The sequence below is a fragment of the Oncorhynchus masou genome, unplaced genomic scaffold, assembly GCF_036934945.1.
Source record: "Oncorhynchus masou masou isolate Uvic2021 unplaced genomic scaffold, UVic_Omas_1.1 unplaced_scaffold_808, whole genome shotgun sequence".
In the NCBI taxonomy this organism is placed as follows: Eukaryota; Metazoa; Chordata; class Actinopteri; order Salmoniformes; family Salmonidae; genus Oncorhynchus; species Oncorhynchus masou.
In genome coordinates, this window is record NW_027014552.1 from 20022 (window position 1) to 31171 (window position 11150).

The window sequence follows — 11150 nt, forward strand, 5'->3', positions numbered from 1 at the left end:
CTATATAGTACACTACTATAGACCAGAGCCCTATTCCCTACATAGTGCACTACTATAGACCAGGGCCCTATTCCCTATATAGTGCACTATTATAGACCAGGGCCCTATTCCCTATATAGTGGTACTACTATAGACCAGAGCCCTATTCCCTATATAGTGCACCACTTTAGACCAGAGCCCTATTCCCTATATAGTGCACCACTTTAGACCAGAGCCCTATTCCCTATATAGTGCACTACTTTAGACCAGAGCCCTATTCCCTATATAGTGCACTACTATAGACCAGAGCCCTATTCCCTTTATAGTGCACTACATAGACCAGGGCCCTATTCCCTATATAGTGGTACTACTATAGACCAGGGCCCTATTCCCTATATAGTGCACTACTATAGACCAGGGCCCTATTCCCTATATAGTGCACTACTATAGACCAGGCCCTATTCCCTATATAGTGCACTACTATAGACCAGAGCCCTATTCCCTATATAGTGCACTACTTTAGACCAGGGCCCTATTCCCTATAGTGCACTACTTTAGACCAGGGCCCTATTCCCTATATAGTGCACTACTATAGACCAGAGCCCTATTCCCTATATAGTGCACTACTTTAGACCAGGGCCCTATTCCCTATATAGTGCACTACTTTAGACCAGGGCCTATTCCCTATATAGTGCACTACTATAGACCAGAGCCCTATTCCTATATAGTGCACTACTATAGACCAGGGCCCTATTCCCTATATAGTGCACTACTATAGACCAGGGCCCTATTCCCTATATAGTGCACTACTATAGACCAGTGCCCTAATCCCTATATAGTGCACTACTTTGACCAGAGCCCTATTCCCTATATAGTGCACCAGTTACAGTATGTATGTAATGAAGGGTTGTCCATCTTTGTATATCTAATCCTAGGTCGTACTGGCAGGGCGGGACGCACAGGGAGAGCTGTCACCTTCTTCACCGAGGATGACAAGCCTCTTCTACGCAGGTACATCAGGGGGAGGAGCCTAGGGATCCACAGGGGGAGGGGCTTGTAAAGCAGCACGGTCTGATGGGAGCTGTGGTATTAACTCACCTCTCTCTCTCCCCCCACCTCTCTCTCTCCCCCACCTCTCTCTCCCTCTCCCCCCCCACCTCTCTCTCCCTCCCCCCCACCTCTCTCTCTCTCTCCCCCCACCTCTCTCTCTCTCTCCCCCCACCTCTCTCTCTCCCCCCACCTCTCTCTCTCCCTCTCCCCCCACCTCTCTCTCTCCCCCCCACCTCTCTCTCTCCCCCACCTCTCTCTCCTCCCCCCACCTCTCTCTCCCTCTCCCCCCACCTCTCTCTCACCCTCTCCCCCCACCCTCTCTCTCTCCAGTATTGCCAATGTGATCAAACAGGCCGGTTGTCCTGTCCCTGGCTACATGGTAGGCTTTAAAAAGATACACAGGTGAGTTTACAGCTGCCTAGAAAGGTTTAATCATGTATGTGGTTTATCTGATGTTCCCTGTCTGTTATTATGCAGTAGTAGATGTGTTATAAATCATAACTGTTATCCCTTAGCAAGGTTTAATCATGACGACTCACACACTGTGCTGCCAGTGTAGGACGCAAGATAAAACATTTAGAGGGCGAGAGAGAGAGAATGGAGGAAGCTTTCCGTCTTGTTATGACATGTTCTCTGAATTAGGACCACTGAATTACACCAACGGAGGAACTCTGAATGCCTTTGAACGTTAGCTAGATAACAACCTTGTGTGCCGAGCGGCACCAGAATTAAAACACACTTTCTGTAGTTAATAAATCCAATGTGAAACGTGATCACTACAGTATCCTTAACTAGCATTGAAAAAGTCAATACATTTTTTAAACATCTCCCTCATTTCGCAATGATGCTTGTAACGTTGTCAGTAGCTCCAGTAACCCATGGGTCAGAGGGGAGGGGCTACGGTAACCCATGGGTCAGAAGGGAGGGGCTACGGTAACCTATGGGGGAGGGGCTACGGTAACCTATGGGGGGAGGGGCTACGGTAACCTATGGGGGAGGGGCTACGGTAACCTATGGGGAGGGGCTACGGTAACCTATGGGTCAGGGGGGAGGGGCTACGGTAACCTATGGCTCAGAGGGGGAGGGGCTACGGTAACCTATGGCTCAGAGGGGAGGGGCTACGGTAACCTATGGCTCAGAGGGGAGGGGGCTACGGTAACCTATGGCTCAGAGGGAGGGGCTACGGTAACCCATGGGTCAGAGGGGGAGGGGCTACGGTAACCTATGGGTCAGAGGGGAGGGGGCTACGGTAACCTATGGCTCAGAGGGAGGCGCTACGGTAACCCATGGCTCAGAGGGGAGGGGCCACGGTAACCTATGGCTCAGAGGGAGGGGCTACGGTAACCTATGGCTCAGAGGGAGGGGCTACGGTAACCTATGGCTCAGAGGGGAGGGGCTACGGAACCTGAAAATAAAAACCTAACAAAAGCATAACTGTATCTGCAGTAAGGTAAAACGGCAGCTCCAGAAGAAACCGCCGAAGAGGAGCACCATCCGGTACCACGCCTCAATTTGTACTGAAGAAGGGAAGAGGAGGAGAGAAGACGGAGGAGGAGCGGAAGGAGGACTGGGAGGCCCAAAGAAAGGAGCTGGACGGACAGACGAAGGGAGATAAAGGACAGAAGTCGCCTGCTGGAGTCCAGTCTAAGGTCCAGGGGATGAGGTAGGAGCTCTGATCATGGAGAGGAAACAAAGTCGAGAGTCGAGGTCCTTCGCCTCTGACTTTCTTTTCCAGTCTGTTTTGAGGAGGAAAAGATGAATTGAGAAACATCCATCTGGGTTAATGTGCACTAACTGTCTTTTGATGATGTCATCAGACATATTTGTGTTTAGTGTACTGTGAGGTTGACACTGACTACCGACCCCCCTAGACTCTCTATTGCCTCTTTCAATTCAAAGGGCATTATTGTCATGGGAAACATATGTTTACATTGCCAAAGCAAGTGAAGGAGATAATAAAAAAGAATGAACCGTACATATTACACTCACCGTAGTTTCAGAGGAGTAGAATCATGGCATATTATGGCTTTGTACAGTGTTATAACGATGTGACCGACCGGCCTCGATTCGGTCTGAGGTGACAACATTTGAAACGGTTGTTCTTTACATTGGTTAAAAGTAGAGACTCAGAGCTATAAATCAATACATCTTACACTACAGTTGAGGAACAATGGGAAAGTAATTCTGCTTAGAAAGTTGATACATTTATAACCTCACTTTTGAGAAAATGACCCTTGAATGTTTTGGTACCTACTGGAGAGATCTTCTTTTGTCTCCACCCATTCAGCATCGTTCACGCCCTCTTAAGCCTTTAGCCCCGCCCCATCTCTTTTAACTATTCACAAGTGAGGCAATGTACTAAACAACCAAAGGTATAAAGGTGGTTTATTTAATTAATATGGCGTGGCCAGAGTGTGCTCAGGGCGTTCGTAAACTCAGAGCGTTGTCAGTTCGTTAAGTGTTTCGCTCTGAGTGCACACTCTGTCCTTGGAGTCGGGTTGATCCGAGGGTTCTGACCTCACAGCAGTCAAGCACCCAAGCTAACGATGGCTAACTTGCCAGCTACGTCCAGAAACAAATGAGAGAAGACCACACTGACCACTTTACTCGCCCCGGCAGAGCTGGTTATGCTGTTGCCATGTTATCCGGAGCATTTACTGGCCATATCCAACAGGGGTGTTGAACCTCGGTGAAATCGGAGTAGAGCCAGAGGGAATTTACCAGCTACCTCTATCCTCAGCTGTCGCAGTGACATCATGAACGTATTGAAATGGTTATTTGCATAGTGGAGTCTTTTGTTAAGACATGTAGCGAGCTAGCTAAACAGTGAACCATAATGACATTACTACCCAACTCATGACGTTATTACACATGTAGCTAGCTAGCTAAACAATGAACCATAATCCCAACTCATGAAGTTACTACCCTGCATGAATCTGCAGGTAGCTAACCAACCAGGTGCAATGCTAGCTAGTTAACATTAGGCTATAGCCAGCTAGCATTAGGCTATAGCCAGCAATGCAAATGGCTCTGCGATACAAATTATATTACAACACAGATCATACATGTAACGTTAGCTAGCGAGCCAGCCAGCCAGCTAGACTATCTTACCCGTGTATACATGGATGGACGCTTCTCCCTATGTCACGGATGCCATGGTTAGCCTTAGTTTGAAGATGTAATCCGGAGACCGGTGTTTTATACAACAACCTTCTGTGTTCTCTTTTCGGCTCAGTCCGCATATTTGCAATCAATTGCCAGAATTTTCCCATCTCCTTAGCTATCATACTGACCAGCTCATGTTAGACAGAAGCGTGCTACATGGCAGACCAATCCAAACTCATCTCCCGGCATGCCCAGCCCACTCATTATCTCAGCCAATCATGTCTTGCGTGAAGATTGCTGACTTTTTCTGTGGCAAAGTCAACTAGGCTCGTAGTTTTAACAGTTTTATTGGGTTTCTACATGTTTGTTATTAAGGCACATGAAAGTTCACATAATTCAGCATTTCTGCCAAAAAACGCATTTTGATAAATAATTTATGTTCAAATGGTGTGGTGGGGTTCTCCTGTGAAGTAGTGATGCGCAAAATAAGGCGCTCGCTGGCTCCACGCGCTCCCGCTGGCTCGGCTGTTGTATTGTGGAATCTTCGGTCAATACATTTAATTAAGACGAAAGAGAATGTAAATACTACAGGAATTAATCTTTTGGCTGAGATCCCGTTAATGGGATTGATATGACAACAGTCAGTGAAAGTGCAGGCGCCAAATTTAAAACAGAAATCTCATAATTAAAATTCCTCAGACATACAAGTATTTCACACCATTTTAAAGATACACTTCTTGTTAATTCCACCACAGTGTCCGATTTCAACTAGGCTTTACAGCGAAAGCACCACAAACGATTATGTTAGGTCAGTGCCAAGTCACAGAAAAACAGCCATTTTTCCAGCCAAAAGAGGAGTCACAAAATGCACAAATAGAGAGAGAAAATGAATCACTAACCTTTGATGATCTTCATCAGATGACACTCATAGGACATCATGTTACACAATACATGTATGGTTTTGTTTGATAAGGTTCATATTTATATAAAAAAAATTGGAGTTTACATTGGCACGTTATGTTCAGTAGTTCCAAAAACTTTTGGTGATTTTGCAGAGAACCACATCAATTTACAGAAATGCTCATAATAAATGTTGATGAAAATACAAGTGTTATGAATGGAACTTTAGATACACCTCCTTAATGCAACCACTGTGTCAGATTTCAAAAAAGCTTTACGGAAAAATCAAACCATGCTATAATCTGAGTACGGCACTCAAAGAACCAACAAGCCAAAAAGATATCCGGCATATTGTGCAGTCAACACAAGTCAGAAATAACATAATATTCACTTACCTTTGATGATCTTCATCAGAATGCACTCCAGGAATCCCAAGTTCCACAATAAATGTTTGTTTTGTTTGATAATGTCCATCATTTATGTCAAAATAGCTTCTTTTGTTAGCGCGTTTGGTAAACAAATCAAACCTCACAAAGCGAGTTCACTAGTTGCAGACCAAATGTCAAAAAGTTCCGTTACAGTCCGTAGAAAACATGTCAAACGATGTATAGAATCAATCTTTAGGATGTTTTTATCGTATATCTTCAATAATGAATTCCTTTGTCTGTAGAAAAGCTATGGAACGCAAGCTAACTCTCTCATGACCGCGCGTCACGAGTGTTCAGCCCCCCCTTCACAGTAGAAGCCTGAAACAACGTTCTAAAGACTGTTGACATCTCGTGGAAGCCTTAGGAGACGCAACATGACCTGTATCTTCAATAGGGGCTGAGTTGAAAAGCGACCAACCTCAGATTTCCCACTTCCTGGTTGGATTTTTTTCTCAGGTTTTTGCCTGCCATATGAGTTCTGTTATACTCACAGACATCATTCAAACAGTTTTAGAAACTTCAGAGTGTTTATATAGCAAATATACTAATAATATGCATATATTAGCAACTGAGACTGAGTAGCAGACAGTTTACACTGGGCACCTTATTCATCCAAGCTACTCAATACTGCCCCCCAGCCATAAGAAGTTAATGGGACGTTCCTCAGCTATGGAAATCATATATCTGGTTTCTCCCTCAGCCAGAATAATTCTTGGATACATTTTTTTAATGCTCGCTTTATGTGATTAGTAAATGCACAGAAGTTTGGAATTGATTGAGATGTTCTTATTTGGGAGTATTTCTCACAGTAGAGGAGGCAGTGCATCTTTCTCTACCTCCCCTGTCGTGCAGTGACCAGATACACTCCTCTTTGGGCGGCCATGTTTCTTTGCGTCTCCCTTTAATAGCCAATTGGTGAGGCTGTGTTTGGTCAGGATCTGTCTCTGTTTTGTATCTCTGACAGTAGATATTTTGCCTGTCTCTTTTCAAGCCAAATAGCAATTTAGTTCATTCTGTGTTTCATTTTCCCAACTTGCCAAATACGAGGTTTTAATTTCTATAACAATTTTGTTGATTTCCTTGTGTGTTTGGATAATAGTGTTTAGTAGTGATAATAGTGTTTAGTGTTTTAACAACAGCTGGCAGGGGACGGCTGGATTCTCGTACTCTTTTCTCTCAATTCAATTTGCTTTATTGGCGTAATAACAATGTACATATTGACAAAACATACTTTGGAGATTTTTTTAAATATTTTTTGTAAATTAATCAAAATTGTCAATGGGACAATCATTCACAACAATAATCTCTCTGTTCTCAGGAAAAGAAGAAAGGAAAGAAGAACTGAGAAGACAGATGGGAAGACAGGCAGATGAGAGGAAGGAGAAGACCGATAATACTGTCCTGTTGCTTTCAGATACGTGTGATTTGTATTTCTTGGACATTCTAATAAAAACAGTTGATTTAATGAAGTCAATTAAGAGCAAATTCTTAAAACCAGACATCACAAAATATATGTAAGACACAGATAAACATAAAGGTGTACAAGATGGATACATACAGTACCAGTCAAAAGTTTGGACACCTACTCATTGAAGGGTCTTAATTTTTTACTATTTTCTACATCTAGAATAATAGTGAAGACATCACAACCATGAAATAACACATATGGAATATTGTAGTAACCAAAAAAAGTGTTAACAAATCTAAATATATTTGAGATTTTAGATTCTTCAAAGTAGCCAAGCTGATGACAGCTTGGCATGCTCTCAACCAGCTTCACCTGGAATGCTTTTATTTATATGCATTTTATTGCATGACACAAGTATTTGATCACCTACCAACCAGTAAATTCCGGCTCTCACAGACCTGTTAGTTTTCTTTAAGAAGCCCTCCTGTTCTCCACTCATTACCTGTATTAACTGCACCTGTTTGAACTCGTTACCTGTATAAAAAGACACCTGTCCACACACTCAATCAAACAGACTCCAACCTCTCCACAATGGCCAACACCAGAGAGCTGTTTAAGGACATCAGGGATAAAATTGTAGTCCTGCACAAGGCTGGGATGCGTCTACAGGACAATAGGCACGCAGCTTGGTGAGAAGGGAACAACTGTTGGTGCAATTATTAGAAAATGGAAAGTTCAAGATGACGGTCAATCACCCTCAGTCTGGGCTCCATGCAAGATCTCACCTGTGGGGCATCAATGATCATGAGGAAGGTGAGGGATCAGCCCAGAACTACACGGCAGGACCTGATCAATGACCTGAAGAGAGCTGGGACCACAGTCTCAAAAGAAAACCATTAGTAACACACTACGCCGTCATGGATTAAATCCTGCAGCGCACGCAAGGTCCCCCCTGCTCAAGCCAGCGCATGTCCAGGTCCGTCTGAAGTTTGCCAATGACCATCTGGATGATCCAGAGAAGGAATGAGAGAAGGTCATGTGGTCTGATGAGACAAAAAATAGAGCTTTTGGTCTTAACTCCACTCGCCGTGTTTGGAGGAAGAAGAATGATGAGTACAACCCCAAGAACACCATCCCACCCGTGAAGCATGGAGGTGGAACCATCATTCTTTAGGGATGCTTTTCTGCAAGGGGACAGGATGACTGCACCATATTGAGGGAGGATGGATGGGGCCATGTATCGTGAGATCTTGGCCAACAACCTCCTTCCCTCAGTAAGCGTGAAGATGAGTGCGTGGCTGGGTCTTCCAGCATGACAACGACCGAAACACAGCCAGGGCAACTAAGGAGTGGCCCGTAGAAGCATCTCAAGGTCCTGGAGTGGCCTAGCCAGTCTCCAGACCTGAACCCAATAGATAATCTTTGGAGGGCTGAAAGTCCATATTGCTTGGCGACAGCCCCGAAACCTGAAGGATCTGAATGGAGGAGTGGGCCAAAATCCTGCTGCAGTGTGTGCAAACCTGGTCAAGAACTACAGGAAACGTATAATCTCTGTAATTGCAAACAGGTTTCTGTACCAAATATTAAGTTATGTTTTTCTGATGTATCAAATACTTATATGTCATGCAAATTAATTACTTAAAATCATACAATGTGATTTTCTGGATTCCGTCTCTCACAGATTCCGTCTCTCAACAGTTGAAATGTACCTATGATAAAAATTACAGACCTCTACATGCTTTGTAAGTAGGAAAACCTGCAAAATCGGCAGTGTATCAAATACTTGTTCTCCCCACTGTATATACACGTATATTATTCCCGACATCCCAGTTGTCTTGAACTCACTGAAGTCAAGACTTCTCAGTTCCGAGTTGTTTTGAGCGTGGCACAAATCATGCTTCATTGACAGCATGGCCAGTGTTGAATGGTTATCATTTTAAACATGGAAAAGAGCCCCTTAATCCCAGATTTGGGACCACACAGCCACTCCACTGAATAGCAGGCTTGTGATCGCTTTGCAATGCTTGCAGTTAGCCACTGACACTGATTCCTTCCAAACCACTCATTGTTGAATTTGCGATTTCCAACTTGTTGTGTAATGTTTGCACCGATACATTTGTATCTCTTCCTTTGACAAGGATTAAAAAGGATTCGCCAGTATATTGTCAACTTGATGCATGATGACTGCTAGCTAAGATTTTGAAAGTAAGATGTTGACATGATCAGTCCAATCAAAGCTACTGTAGATATAACGTGATTTGACGTGATTTTATCTGTGGCCAATGACCTTGAGACTTTTCGGATGGGCACTTTTATTGTAACTCTATGGCAGGACCCAAGGGGACAAAATTGTCTAGCTCTACCCTTAGACTTGTTGGTGACGTAGTGTCCCCACGAGTGACAGAACACTGAGACAATAACGAGGCAACGCTCTGTATTTGCTGCTGGCTCACCTGCAACACCTGAAACACCTGCATTTTATAGCTGCCTTACTCAAGAAATAAAAAAAAGAGACCATGTTTGTTTCCAGCTTTTATTAACTCAATGATATATATTTGTCTACATTTTTTGCAAACTGATATGTGAGCGTATTATTGCCAAAATAACATGCAAAACGGGTCGCCATTTGCTCTTTACATATTAGTGTTCATAGAATATTAGTGTAACATTTGGTAGTTGTACGTCATTGTAAATAAGAATTTGTTCTTAATCTACGTGCCTGGTGAAGCATTTTGGGAAGGTGTGTGTTATGGGTGTAAAATGGCACTTTGATGCCGTCTGTCGGTAAATGTGAATAACTGCAACACCACTGTAACCCGGATGTATTGCAATGTGCTGTTACAAGTCTGGTTACTGGCATCAGTGACTCTGTCTCGTCAGTTTAGTCCCTATGCCGACAGGAGACGCTCTGATCACTCCTGATATGTAGTTATTAAGAATATGCAACATTGATTCATAACATGTTATCATTAGTCCCCTGACGCCGAAGACGTCGATTAAGACAACGCCTCCGCACCTCTGATTCAGAGGGGTTGGGAGTTAAATTTCGGAGGACACATTTCAGTTGTACAACTGTCCAGGTATCCCCCCTTTCCCAATACAATAACAGTGGCCCTAGACTCTGATTGAATGTCAGCTTTACCCAGGGGTGAAAGTAATGTATGTTCCGGTAGGGCGAACCTATTACAATTGATTCAACATGCCCCCCCCCCAAAAAAACACTACAGGCTATTACACCATTATGGAACAGTACTGCATGTCAGCCGCATGAACAATTAGCGGAATTGACTGGAAACCGGGTGGAATGTTCTCCAAACTGCGTTGTAGTTTGGGGAGAAAACTGACGTTTTGTCATGGCGGAGATGAGTGGTCGAGACCGAGGACAACAGTGGATACATCAATTCAGACTACAAGTGTACTGCTTCCTAATGACAATTACAGGATATTTCAATCTATACGGAGGTGTTTTGTAACACATGTATCTTTCCATTCATCAAATTGCGGAGTCACTGTTGGGGTTTGGATGCTGAAATGAATTTGTAAGTGGATGAATGTGCACGGGTAGCCCAGGAGCGCCTTTAAGTGATTGTTTGACAACCGGATGAAAACACCATAACTGGTTGTGTTTATGCCACGTTTACAAAAAAAGCATAAACTAAGCTTTCCCTAAATTGAATTAAATTGGCAAAATTATACAGCCTAATTAGCTTACTCCTGTCTATACATAAATGAATAAAATCATTCAAAATAGGCTACTACACCAGAAAGCATGATTTAGCAACAGAGGATCCTTAGCTTATTGTATTAACGTGTGGATTGTTTTAAATCGCATCAACTATTCGGAAGGACCCGCAATTTGGGCCGCCGCTGCTGCAATACCAATAGATGACTGTTGGGTTGCGACTGTCAGTGAAAAGCAGAGACCCAGCCATGCACATCGCAATATTTAAAGATTACAAACCGGAAAAACTGTTTAGAAAGCAAATGGATATTGCTGTAATACATTACAGTGAAGACTCCAATCTGTATTTTAGCTTTCAAAATTCTTAACTTAATCGAACGAACAGTAGCCTTTCTTCCTGGCACCAGCAGAGAACATCGGCCATGTCCCCCCCGCTGTGTGCATATTCAGTCTTTATCATTGGATCAGTGACACTTTTGTTTGTTTTTGGACAATAATGTCCCCCTCCATTGTATTTGTGCCTCCCGTTTTCGTAGGCCAATTATATGGATCAGAGTTCGGGTTTTGTTGATCTGTTCGTCAGTGTCAGCAGAGTAGG

At 43.5% G+C, this 11150-nt stretch overlaps 1 long non-coding RNA gene across 1 annotated transcript; it reads left to right on the plus strand.

Annotated features, from left to right (window-relative positions):
* Positions 1 to 905: 905 nt before the first annotated feature.
* LOC135537531 (uncharacterized) lies at positions 906 to 2571 on the plus strand. The gene is made up of 3 exons (XR_010455245.1): positions 906 to 990; positions 1360 to 1431; positions 2476 to 2571. It is a non-coding gene; the product is annotated as an uncharacterized LOC135537531 (long non-coding RNA).
* The last annotated feature ends 8579 nt before the right edge of the window (positions 2572 to 11150 follow it).